The sequence below is a fragment of the Mycetomoellerius zeteki genome, unplaced genomic scaffold, assembly GCF_001594055.1.
Source record: "Mycetomoellerius zeteki isolate Tzet28-1 unplaced genomic scaffold, Tzet1.0 scaffold164, whole genome shotgun sequence".
NCBI classification, from domain to species: Eukaryota; Metazoa; Arthropoda; class Insecta; order Hymenoptera; family Formicidae; genus Mycetomoellerius; species Mycetomoellerius zeteki.
In genome coordinates, this window is record NW_017256594.1 from 899,341 (window position 1) to 912,273 (window position 12,933).

At 33.0% G+C, this 12,933-nt stretch overlaps 1 long non-coding RNA gene across 1 annotated transcript; it reads left to right on the forward strand.

The window, feature by feature from the left end:
- The first annotated feature begins 6,098 nt into the window (after positions 1-6,098).
- Positions 6,099-12,731, forward strand: LOC108721233 (uncharacterized). The gene is made up of 3 exons (XR_001936560.1): positions 6,099-6,176; positions 10,526-10,534; positions 12,722-12,731. It is a non-coding gene; the product is annotated as an uncharacterized lncRNA (long non-coding RNA).
- The last annotated feature ends 202 nt before the right edge of the window (positions 12,732-12,933 follow it).

Here is a 12,933-nt window from a genome sequence, read left to right on the forward strand (position 1 = left end):
ATTGCGAAAAATATTACCTCAGCCGGGAGTCGAACCCGGATCTCTTGTATTCCGTACGAGCGTCCTAAGCCATTAGACTACCGAAATCTTACTAATATTCTTCGTAAATTTATTTACGAGCTTCGACCGGCATAGGCTGTTGAATTTCTATTATTAATATTTATGTTATGTTAAATTAATACATTTTTATTCATTCATCTTAGAATTTATGGTTTAAAAAACATTACTTTTATGTTATTTGTTCATTTAAATTGTATTACTTTGACATTAAAGAAATGTTGAATATCAATTTAATACTAACTATTTAAGTAACATAATTACATTATATTAAATTAACATTTGAATATGTGTAATAATGTTAAAAAATTCAACACAAAGTTTAACAAGGATTTGAGTTAAACCAATACAGATACGAAATATTTTTTTACTGTGTATGTTAATTATAAAGATAATATAAGTTATATATATATATGTAAATATATACGTTTTAAGTGTTTGTGACAGGAAAGCAAACTGTATCCTCGGTAAGAAACATGTTCACACATACATAAATACACTCTAAATTTCTTGCAGTGAAATCTCACTCCAAGAAAGTGAAAATACATCCTTCATTTCTTGAAAAAGAGACAATTTTCACTCTTATTATCATATTTGAATTTTCTACATAATTATTTTGATACTCCAACAAAATTATTTTCAGATCTGTATTTATACCTAAAAATTTTTAGATATTTTAGTAAAATCGTTTTTTCCGTACAGATGTCTTTTCTTGCACATGTGAAAAAATAATCCCTGAAGAATAGATTGTTGTCCGTAAATAGGAATGGGGATCGTTCCGTATTTTTTCTATGCAGTGTCCTCGTGAATTTCGTGCGATGCCAAACGAATCGGCTACCGGGTATAAATTTCAGTTGCCTTCACGTGTGTTTTGTGTGTTTCTCTCTCTCTCTGTGGCCACGCAGCACGAGGGACGCGCGGTAGAGCGATTGTTATTAATTCTGTCTCCTGGGTACCACTAATATTCATTTGGCCAGTGGATAGGGACGTACCAAGAGCCGCCGATACCACTCGAGTCCCCGGAAAACGGAGTATCTACAGCGGGCGAATAACTCAATATCGACGTTGGTTGATACCGCAGGGACGAGACCCGCGACCGCTTCCGTGCGTATTTCCTCTATTTTTGCCCTGTCTCTCTCATTCTCACTTTTCGCGAACGTAACGTCGAATATAGCGCGGATTTAAATTCAGTCCATTGACTCCGGACTTTCTCGCGGCGACTATTACTGCTTGAAGTCGAAAACTGTGGCCACTTTTATCCAATTTCCGAGAACTCACGAATGCCGGTTTTCATTTTGTATTTTTGTATCCGAGATTAGATGATAGATTAGAAAAGTATCCACATATTCGCGCGTATTATTTAATTTTCATTCGTGTACACGATTTTCATCTACGTTATTTAAATGTATTTTCGAAATTTATAATTTTGTAGAATTTGGAAAATCTGTTTGAACGCACATTGGCTCAATTGTATTCGTTATCTTGATTAGAACGATTGTCTCTTCAGTTGTAATTGACAATCGATATTTCCGGCATGTACGCCCAAGTTTAATTTCCTGTCGAGGATGTAGTTTGCTTTCACGCCGCGAACATTGGGAACGCTACTCATGTCGTCTTTGTAACTAACAAGGGAAGCGCGAATATCTCCTTCGCGAGTAGCAAGCGTAGAATTGTTCCCACCGCGAAATCTCTCGTAATATGTTACCGGTCTCCGGAATACAAGTTCCGTCAGGATATGCTCTTGGTAAATAATTCCGCGCATCGGAAATTTCTATCGTACCATCCGTCGCGTCCGTATTTTTATCTTCGCATATTCTGTACCGTGCTCTCGAGAGATAATCTCTCCTGAATACGTACCTCGAAGCAAGCACAACGATTTAAAATGACGGGAGAGGGAGAGAGAGAGAGAGAGAGAGAGAAAGAGAGAGGAGAGAAGAAAGGCTGAGGACTCCGTCCGAATCATCCTACTCGTATTTTTCTTCCTGAAATACGTTCCGCAGCGAAGGATTTACCTGATGCCATTCCTCCCGCAGCGACGTACATAAACCTCGAGAAATTAATCCCTCAGGATAAGACAGTATGACGGAGCGAGCGTAGAGGCAAGATGGAAAGGGTTCTCTTCTCTTCTTTTTCCTTTCTACGCGCGAGAAGCAACCCGATGTGTCTCGCGCTTGCCGAGCAACGATTAACCTAAAAAATATACGACTCCTGCGCCCTTTACTTTCCGCGATTTTTTTTTATTCGTCTGTTTCTTCCAGTCTTCGAACCGTCATTCTTTTATTTCACATTTTATTTACAGTCTCTTATCCATCTTTTACGTATTTTCACCCTTTGAAAGAACCATTTCTGAGTACTTTTAAATCTGGCATTTAACACGTGTTACACAAATGCAGAATGTCCCGTACAATTATTGTGCAATATTTTAAGAATGCGTTCTAGAGAAGATCGAAAATTTTAATACGAAAATATCGGAGCCGAAATAATTTTCAAGTTATAAATAATTAAATTAATCAATGATATTGCGTAAAAGTCCTCGCGCTGTACTTTATAATTATGCTTACACACGTATTAATTCAATCATCTGTTACTGAATTTTACTGAAGATCAAATGATATTGATTTTTAATTTATTTTATAAACGTGTAACTGATTAACTCTGAGATGACTTGCATATTTTTCTATTCCACGATGAAATATTCGTTAGACATTTAAAGTCGAATTGTTAATTAATATGAATAGTAAAAAATTAGATATAAAATTGATGTCATAAAAATGAATACAATTAACAATCATTAACATATTTTATTGAATGAATTATTGAATGAAAATTGTTATGTAAATTATTTTGTTTTTATATTTATTATTTTGTATTTGAATAATTTCTAATTGTGTAATATTGCTTATTCTTTTTTTTGTTATATGTGTTCCAAGACGTTGTATATCCTAATCTTAGTCTATCTATATATTTTGTAAAACAATGGAATTATGATATTTATATATATTCTTATACTTTTATGATCTAGCTAATCATATATTGTTAATTTGAGTTACATACATATTACATATCCATATTATTCAATATATTCGATTTTCATTACTCCATTACTTTTCAAATTAAAATAATTTATTACTCACCAATATGATGCGCAGCAGCGGAGTTGTAAATACATTGCACTGGTTATGTTGAGCTATAAAATAAAAATAAATTCGAATTATAGCAACACTTAAAATGATTGGTATTTTAAAAAATAATCGTCATATGCGTAAATAATTATTAGCGATTGATTACGCGGTGTAATATTATACATAAAAAAATAAGAACAATTATAATACAAAATTGAAATCATAAAAAATAATAATAAACTTATATACCTTATGGTTGTGCTCCGCCGATACACGATACCTTCCTTGGCCTCCGCCTCTTCTCAGATTCCTTCATTTCTCATTGTTTCTTGATGGCACACAACATTTATTCACGAAAACACATCTAATCACGATCGCGTGCGCGTTGATTATAACGAGATTTGATTGTTCGGAAAGAGATAATTAAAAAATATTACCAGCACAATATGTTTGAATAGCGCATAAATCTCGCAAAATATACGTATGTGCCATTACTTAAATCACTGGTGATTCGCTTATCATTTTCGTAATCCGAAGGTAGTGAACAAATTACATTTATATCGGCGAAAAATTTAAGGTGTAGTATGAAATGCATTTTCCAAGATTTGAAATATTATCTTCCGAAATATGAAACAATGATTTTTAATGTTTTATTGTCTACCATTTCGATATCAAGTAAAAGATTCACGCAAAATATCTGGTTCTATGGACGATCGTTGACTTGATAAAACGAGAAAATAATCATGCAAACGAATAATTATTAATTATGAAAGAATTGTTAGTCATATGTTGAGACAACGGTATTACTTTCTTTCGGTACTAGTCACGATTACGTTTCGAAAAGCAATAGCGTTACGATTTCGCTGGCTTGTTTGTTTGTCGGCTCGAGTTTCGAATGTAAACAAAATGACCTTGAAACACAACGACTCATCGTGCGCCGCCGAGCCAACTGTTACGAAATATTTAAAATATTACAAATCGTGGATGTTAAATTAATCGTGTGAGCAAATAATAATACAGGCGTGCATGGTTTTGTTGATTGGGATTTAACAATGTTTTCTTACGTAATTTTTGCGCTGAATCCGAATCCGGCTGCAGAATTGCTCTCTCACGTCAAGATTTTGAGATATCTTAACTTAAAACTGCCAAAAAACCGTTTTCAACCATATTTTAAATTAAATTAAAAATTAAGAAAATTTTTGTTGTCAAATCCATCTCAACGGTATCATTTACTACTATATACGGTTGAAAACAACTTTTGACAGTTTTAAGTTAAGATATCTCAAAATCTTGACGTGAGAGAGCAATTCTGCAGCCGGATTCGGATTCAGCGCAAAAAATTACGTAAGAAAACATTGTTAAATCTCAATCGACTTTCAACACCTTCAATTTTGCAGGCCTGTGTAATTAATGTTTGTAAGAGGTAAGCGCTTTTGATAATATCTTGTAGTACTTTTCGCGACGCAACGCAACGTGTTCGTCTGAACATGAAATAGTAGTTTTAAACTTTTATTGTTTACCATTTCGTCATTAAACAAGAGAATTATATTTGCTTCAATAAACGATTATTGATAGAAAAAAAAAATAGAAGGTAAAATCGCGTGAAGGAATAATTAATTGTAGAACAATTGAGGGCGGAATAAAGGCACAATTCAGCTCTATAAAGTTAATAGGACCAAATCAGAATCAAAGCAGAATCAAATCGGACCTATCGGAATTTTTAGTACTCATTTTGTATTATTAATTTGTACCACCAATAAAAATTTTGTACTATGTGCCATTTCGAAAAAAATCGTGGCGTTGCTAGCTTAATATTAAGCTGGCAGGACCAATTAAAAAAAAAGAAAAAAAAAATAATACAAGCAATAATAAGCAATATAATCAATAATAAGCAATATGTTTCAAAGTCCTAACAATACAAGCAATAATAAGCAATATGTTTCAAAGTCCTATAGCCCTATAGTGCCCTGTATGAGTTATGGCTAATATCATTCCTGAGTTCAAGCGTTTTATGTCTCTGCGCACGATCTAGACTGCTTTCCTTTTAGGAAACACAGTCGACACAAGTGTCGTTCTAGTTTTGTCACTCTCTGAATGTCAAGAAGGATAGAACGATGCTTGTGTCGACTTGTGTCGATTTGTGACATCAAAAGGAAAGCAGTGCTAAATGCCATGAAACAAAAGGAGTGAGAATGATGATAAGCAAAATCGGTCGAAATGTGCAACTCGGCTGCAGGCCTGACCTACGTGACACTCGATTTAAAAAAAATTTTTATCATGCAATTAATTAAGCTTGGTTTGCACCTTTGTTATATTGAGATCACTAACATATATATTGTAAGTATACACTAATAAAGTCATTTTAAGGAGAAAACATGTAAAATATTAACTTATTTTCAATGATATAAATTAGTACAAATTCAGTTGCGTTAAGTTTTGCTCTGGTTTCATTTTTTTGTAATGGTCCTGCCAGTTTAAATATTAAACTAACAACGCCAGTTTTCTTGGAAATGACGCATAATATAGAATTGTTTTCGGTGATACAAAATAGTACAAATTCAATCCTATTGATTTATGATATTATTTTTCTTTTTTTCTTTTTTTTTAATTGGTCCTGCCAGCTTAATATTAAGTTAGTAGCGTCACGATTTTTTTCGAAATGGCACATAGTACAACATTTTTATTGGTGATACAAACTAATACAAAATGAGTACTAAAAATTCCGATAGGTTCGATTTGATTCTGCTGATTTGGTTCTGCTAACTTTATAGAGCTGCACAATTCTACTTAGGTCCTTTTTCCGGAGATTAGCTGTTTTATATAATATTAATCTTAATAGAAAAGTATTGTAACATATAACTTCTTAAAGACATTATATAAATTCATTTGATATTGTATCTATTTATGTATAATAAAAAAGTAGCAAGTTATTTTAATTTGTATTAAAATCAAGATTTTGTAATTAGACTTTTGTTTCGCCCATCCCCTCAATTGTTAGTCATATTGAGAAAACGATAGTGCTTTCTTTTTTGTCGCGATCACGTCTCGGAAGGTCATAACTCTATGATCTCGCCGACTTGCCTATCGGTTCGAGTTCAGATGCAAGTAAAAAGACCTTGAAAGACAACGACGCGTCAACCATTCGTTACGAAATATTTAAAGTATTACAAGTAAAGTAAATCATGAATGATAATTGGGTAAATAATAGTTCCTTATTCGTAAGAGATAATGTTATAAGCGAATCATTTAATATTCTTTTTATGAAATTCTCATTCAGAGAATATGAGAATCGTCAGGAGACGCTTTAAAATTTATAAACTAAAGCTAAAATTGTATAATAATCCATTTAGCATAATAGTCATAATATAATAATTGATTTGAGATGTATAAAATATTTAATAATATTCATCTTACGATTAAATATTTTATTAGCTGTGTTCAGCAGAAAAGCAGCTTCGCAATTGTTGTAATTTTTTAAATAATATGATTGGTTCTTGTCCTTCACAGATTTATATGTATAAACTATATTAAAAAATCTTAACCCTCCAGTACTACTTTCTATCTTTTAAGATATCGATATCACGTTTTCTCAAAATTCTTATTCAATTCAATGTACAAAATAAAATAATAAATAAAATAAGTCCAATTTTTATTATAGTAAAAACTTATTGTTAAAGGTTTCACGAGTGAGAGAACAAGAATTTTTTTCAGATTTTTATATAGTCCGGAATCGTAAAAAATATATGCTGTTTCCTTCAACGGCCCAGAGCGTAAACTATTATTTGATCGAAAATTTCGGGGTGGTGCTGAAGAGTTAAATATAGAATTTTGAATCCAAAATCTAGAATCTTGAATCATATTAAAGAATTTTGCACCAATTGCAAAGCTGCTTTTTCGGTTGAACGCAGCCATTGAATATTTCGTAGCGGTGACGCGTCCGTTGTCATGTGACGTACGATGCGCGCGCCATGCGCGTACGATACGTCGTTGCGTAAGGTCACGTCGCGCTATCATTCGCTCGGTGAGTCTCCTACAAGCATATCGCGACGTGAGTAACTTCATGTATTATCGCCTCATTACTTTTTAAGATGCGATAGCGGCAAGTATTATAAGACGCTAAATGTAATCGTTCTTTACGAACGGCGAGTTTATTCTTGCAATTTATATTGTACTTTCTTGCGTGTTAAATATTTTGCGACAGCCGGGCCGCGAGTTCAGTATCGCTCGATGCTCATTTTTCGCGATGTACAAGCATGCGTATACACAGTAATCTCTCTTTTATTCGCGTAACGAGATACGAGTGGATTGATAACGGTACGAACTATTGAGTATATTGTAGCTAATATTCTTCGCGAAAAGTACTATGAAATACCAAAACGCGATTATGTCTTACGAACATATAATATACAGGGTGACCCGTAAGTTTTTGCCAATCGCTTTTGTGTAGATAGAGCGGACTAAACTGAATCGAAAAGTTCTCTACCATTTTGCAATTTTCGCAATAGTTAACGGCAATTTTTAGTAATTAATATCTCGTTAACTATTGTGAAAATTGCAAAATGATAGAGGATTTTTCGATTCAGTTTCAGTCCGCTCTATCTATATAAAAGCGGTTGGTAAAAACTTACGGGACACCCTGTATATTTGCCCGCATGGCTAACTTTTAACGTTCGTGACTTGTGTAAAGGCCGTGGCACATGAAAAAAAAAACGTAAAGCAATAAGACGTAAGCAACAAACAAGTCGATTAATCACAGTAGAGAAATGTAAGTAATAGTGAATAGCAAATCCGCAATGGTTTGCTTACTGCTTATATCTTATTATTTAAGTTTTTTTGTGTTAGTTCTATAATCTTAAAAGCTATGGTAAAAATTTAAGTAGTAAAACGTAAGCGGTAAGCAAAACAACATTTAGGATTTGCTGTTTGGTCTTATATAACTTTATATGTCATGGATTTTGGAGTGACACATAGAAAATGTAAAGCTGGAAATACAATGGGCACAGGCAATAGGAACAGGCAACAGGGAATAACGAGCCGTCCAATCAGAGCTCAGGGGTATAAGTTTGTTATTAGAGAGATATCCCAGAGCTCTGATTGGACTATTCGTTATTCCCTGTTCCCTGTGTCTATTGCTTATGCCCATTGTGTTTAAGCATTAAACGAATCAACATTTTGGATTTTCTATTGCTTACGCTATCGCGTTTTTGACTATGATTGAACGATCCGTTTACTGCTATATTTTTTGTGCCGCTAGCTTAATACTTTAAATATTTCGTAATGACTGATACAGAGCTCGGCGGTATAGCGTGTCATTGTGTTTTCAAGGTTATTTTGTTTATGGTCGCGTGGAGAGACTCGAATCGGCAGGTAATGGCAGTTGCATTAGAGGAACTGCCGAGTGCAGATATAAAAATTTTTGAAAGTTTCTGACGAAATTAATCCAATTTTGCGATTGCTCTTTAACTATATATTTTCTGATCGCATACACTGAAAAAAAATGAAATTTTAATAAATATTTGTTGAATAGTTCTAAGTAATTATTTATTAAATGTAAATGTATTTATTTGATATAAAAACAATTAATTTGATTTAATTTTTTTTGTATTAAATAAATATTTATTTACTGTAAGTAAACTTTACTTAGTACTATTCAAAGAAATACGTATTAAGATTTAGTAAATTTTTTTCAGTGTATTTTTACATATTGGATTGGATATTTTCTGATTGCATATCGTATTCTATATTTCATTTAATTCGACTAATGGTTGTCACTGGCTTATCGATCTCAGTTTCCAGATCGGATGCCGTATTATAGAAAGAAGGCAGGCAGCTTCGATTGCTTCGTAATTGTAGTCATTATTCCTTAGGACGCGTTCGCGACAAGTTATTAAAAAAAAAAAAGCGTTATCATTTCCTCAGTACAGTTAACAATTATTCGTTTGATTATTCTGTGTCTACATTCATTTGTCGAAGCAAATACTTTGCACGAGTCTCTACTTGCTAGAGTCGAAATTATCGTCGATGAAAATGAAATTTTGTTTCATATTTTACACGATAATATTTCTAAATCTTGCAACGTATTTTGTACCGCTTTAAATTGTTTACCGATATAAATATAATTGGTTTACTATCTTTGGATTACATAAAAGCGGATGATATGAGACTTTTGAGTTTAAGTATAGCTAACACCAATAATATTAAATATAATGCTTTTTAAATATATATATATATATCTTACTGATAATATTAAATTTATATGATTTTGAATACTGTCGCATCTTAATCCCATTAAAATCAGTGCGCGCGCGCGACTGTAATTAGTGCTTTCGCGAGTGAGTGCTGCCATAAAGAAACAATGAAGAATGGAAGAATCTGAGAGGAAGTGAAAGTCCGGAGAAGCATCGTGCGCCGGCGGAGCAATCATGAGGTAAATTTTTTATTTTTATGTATTACATCGAGGAATTAATCGCTAATAATTATTTAATGAAATATTAATTTTTTTGAGAGCTGCTATAATTTGTATTTATTATTGTTTTATAGTTTAACGTAGTTCGACATCGTTGTAACTCCGCTGCTGCGCGTCGTATCGGTGAGTGAGACAAATTATTTTAATTTAAGACGTATAATCGATTTACGAAAATTTTATCAAATATATAAGATAAAGGTATTTGTATCAAATTAAAAATATAAGAATACTCATATATATAAGTGTTAATTTCAGATGCATTTCTTAAAAAATGAATCGATTAAAATTAAGATATCTAATTTTAAATATATTATTGTTTATTGATTGATTTTTCGTATAAGAACGCAAAAATACTAGCAGACTCATAGAAAATAAAGTTTTCTTTTTCTGGAATTTTTACTTCTTTCTAGGATTTATGTAATAAAATATAACAATATATATATATCCAATTTATTTAAATGTGTTAATGATTAATTGTATTTATTTTTATATATATATTCTATATTTTATCTTAATCTTTCATAACTCGTTCATATCTATTAACAATTTGACTTCATATTTACTTGTAACATAAAACAGATGACTCTTTCAATAAATATTTCGTCAGGGAACAGGAAAATATTTTATGTAGATTATTGTATGTGTGTATGTGCAGAAAGTATACTTTTAAATTATTTACACATCAGTAATTAAAAACATTCGAGATCTATTGAAATACGATTTCTTACGTGTCGTATTAAAAATGATTTTAATAGTTTTAATATTTGGATATGATAAATTTTTTTGACAGAGAATTATGATTTTAAGGTATTGAATTTAAATTCGACGAATCTGAAATAATTGCGAACTTCTCCCTCTCATTTAGGGTATTAAATATGAGACGTTAAATGTCTCAGTAGATTTCTGAATTCAGAAAAAACAAATTACTGTTAAAAAGTACTGCTAAAGGTATTACTAATTCGATCGGGTGGATGGTATATGCTTACAGATTTACTGTTTTTCATATATACAATGTAGAGAGCCCCTATTGTTTTGAGAAATTGTCATCCGTATGTTTTCTTCTTTCGTTTCTTCCGGCGATGGGAGGAAGCAATGTCAGCAACCCTATCCAACCCATCAACCATTGAGACCGTTTGAGTTCAGCTGCACTGTACCTCCACCCCTCCTCATCCACTCTCTCGTCGATTCTTCTTCCCGCTATCGATAGATGTATGTATCTGCGGTCCACGCCATCTCCGATACAACCTTCCCCATTTCGAAGGAATACGTGGCGACTATCGGTGGTACTCGCGTATTTTTCGACCGACCAATAACATCCGACTTTACTTCCTCGCCGCTGTTATTCCGAAGTACTTGAAAGTACGTTGTTACGGACAGGCGTACATTATTTCTGCGCTTGCTTACACCGTTCCCGATCCGCAATTCTCTTTCTCACTTTTCTCATATGCCGCAACGTGCGAGATTTGTAGGAGTTTTACTTACCTCTTGTGCGAGAAGAGAGAATATACGTAAGTACGTGTGTATGTGTCGCAGGGGATTTGGAGTGAACGTTCCTGGCACGCAATCTACGATAGGCTGTGTGAAAATTGCGGGCGAGAATTGCAAAGAGAATGTGGTAGCAAACAGGGGGAGAGAGGAAGAAACATCGGAAGCCGTACAAAAATGCGGAAGACGGGGGAATCCGCTTTGTGAGTCACGATTCATTCTGCTGAGTCGCTGGACAGTCCGATCACGTGTTTCGGTCGCGAATAAGAATAAAACGAATGCTTATTTTCGCTGTTGGCCAGAGGCATCGTATTTGCATACACAAAATCCTGTCTGTACGTGCATACGGTAACCTTCGACGAGCTCGAGAGATATTTCGTAGGAAAGAACGCTCGACTGCTTCTTTCCGCGGTTTCCATTAGTTACAGACAGTGTTGGAAGAAAAAGATTTGCCGTTTTTCGACGAGCGCGAGCTACTTTTTCCTATTCCTACAAGCTGCGTCTCTTTATCGCGATTCATCGACCGAAACCATCTTGTTTCTTGAATAACAAGCTTTTTTTGATAAGGTAAATGTCCCAGTAGCCGGACGTTTAAGCGTTCTCATAAATAATACAATTTATATGTCAAAAAGGTTTTTAATATAAATATTTGTTCATTTGAAAACTCAAGACTCCCTTAAGCAAGGAAAAATTATTTGAACCTACTTATAATAATTATTAATTAAAATATTTAAATAAATAGAATGCGTCAATGTACCAGTGGCCGGACAAGCCACGGACACTGAGACACTGAGTAATTGTCTCAGTGTCCGACCACAATTAGAAAATTAACGCTGACGGAAAATAATAATATAAATAGATGTTTAATGACAAAAGACAACTAATTCAAATTGATCTTTAAGGTAAAAAAAGCATTTGAGATTAATATTAATATAAATAAATAAAGTTTTGTGTAACTGTCCGGACATAAGTACTGTCCGACCCCAGTGACTGGACATGTACCTATATCTGAACATAACCTATGTCCATTTACATAACACTTTATTTATTTAAGATAATATTAGTCTCAAATACGATTTTTAAAACGTAATATTACAATTTAATTGTAATCTTTAAATGCAATTAAATTATAATACTGTAATAAAAAAAACATTTGAGATTAATAATAGTAAATATTGTGTCCGGATACTAGGACGTTTACCTTAATGATTGTCATTTACTGATAAAATTTATTAAGATAAGATGTTCTTCAATGATGATTATCATTGCATCTTAATGATGCCGTCTATTAAGTTAGCCATCTGTAATATGGTTTTTTTTTGGCACAAGAAAAATTTTTTGGCACTATCAAATTTCTTCGAAATAAAGGAAGACAGAATCCTGTTTTTTTTTTTTTTTTGAAAGCTTAGAACAGTAAAATTTGGGCTGAACAAAAAAACCCAAATTACAGATGAAGAGAGTAAAATGATTGCAGATAGAGAGTTAATGTCATTCAATTTTAAGACAATTCAGGGTTGTCACAAAACTGGAAATCAAGGAAATATCAGGAAAATTGAAAAAAGTCAGGGAAAAAGTCAGAGAAAAGTCAGAGAATTTTCTAGAAAATTAAAGCTTTTGAGTTTAAAGAAGTTTGGTATGCGTATATCACATCCACGCTGTTTTGGAATACTACCAACTTAACAATTAAATGCAAGCGGTGTCAATAACATAATAATTTACATTGCTCCCTCGATAAAATGTTTAACGGTTTCTTCAGGACGAAAATACAAAAAACTTTAAAATATTATTAAAGTTACGGAAAAT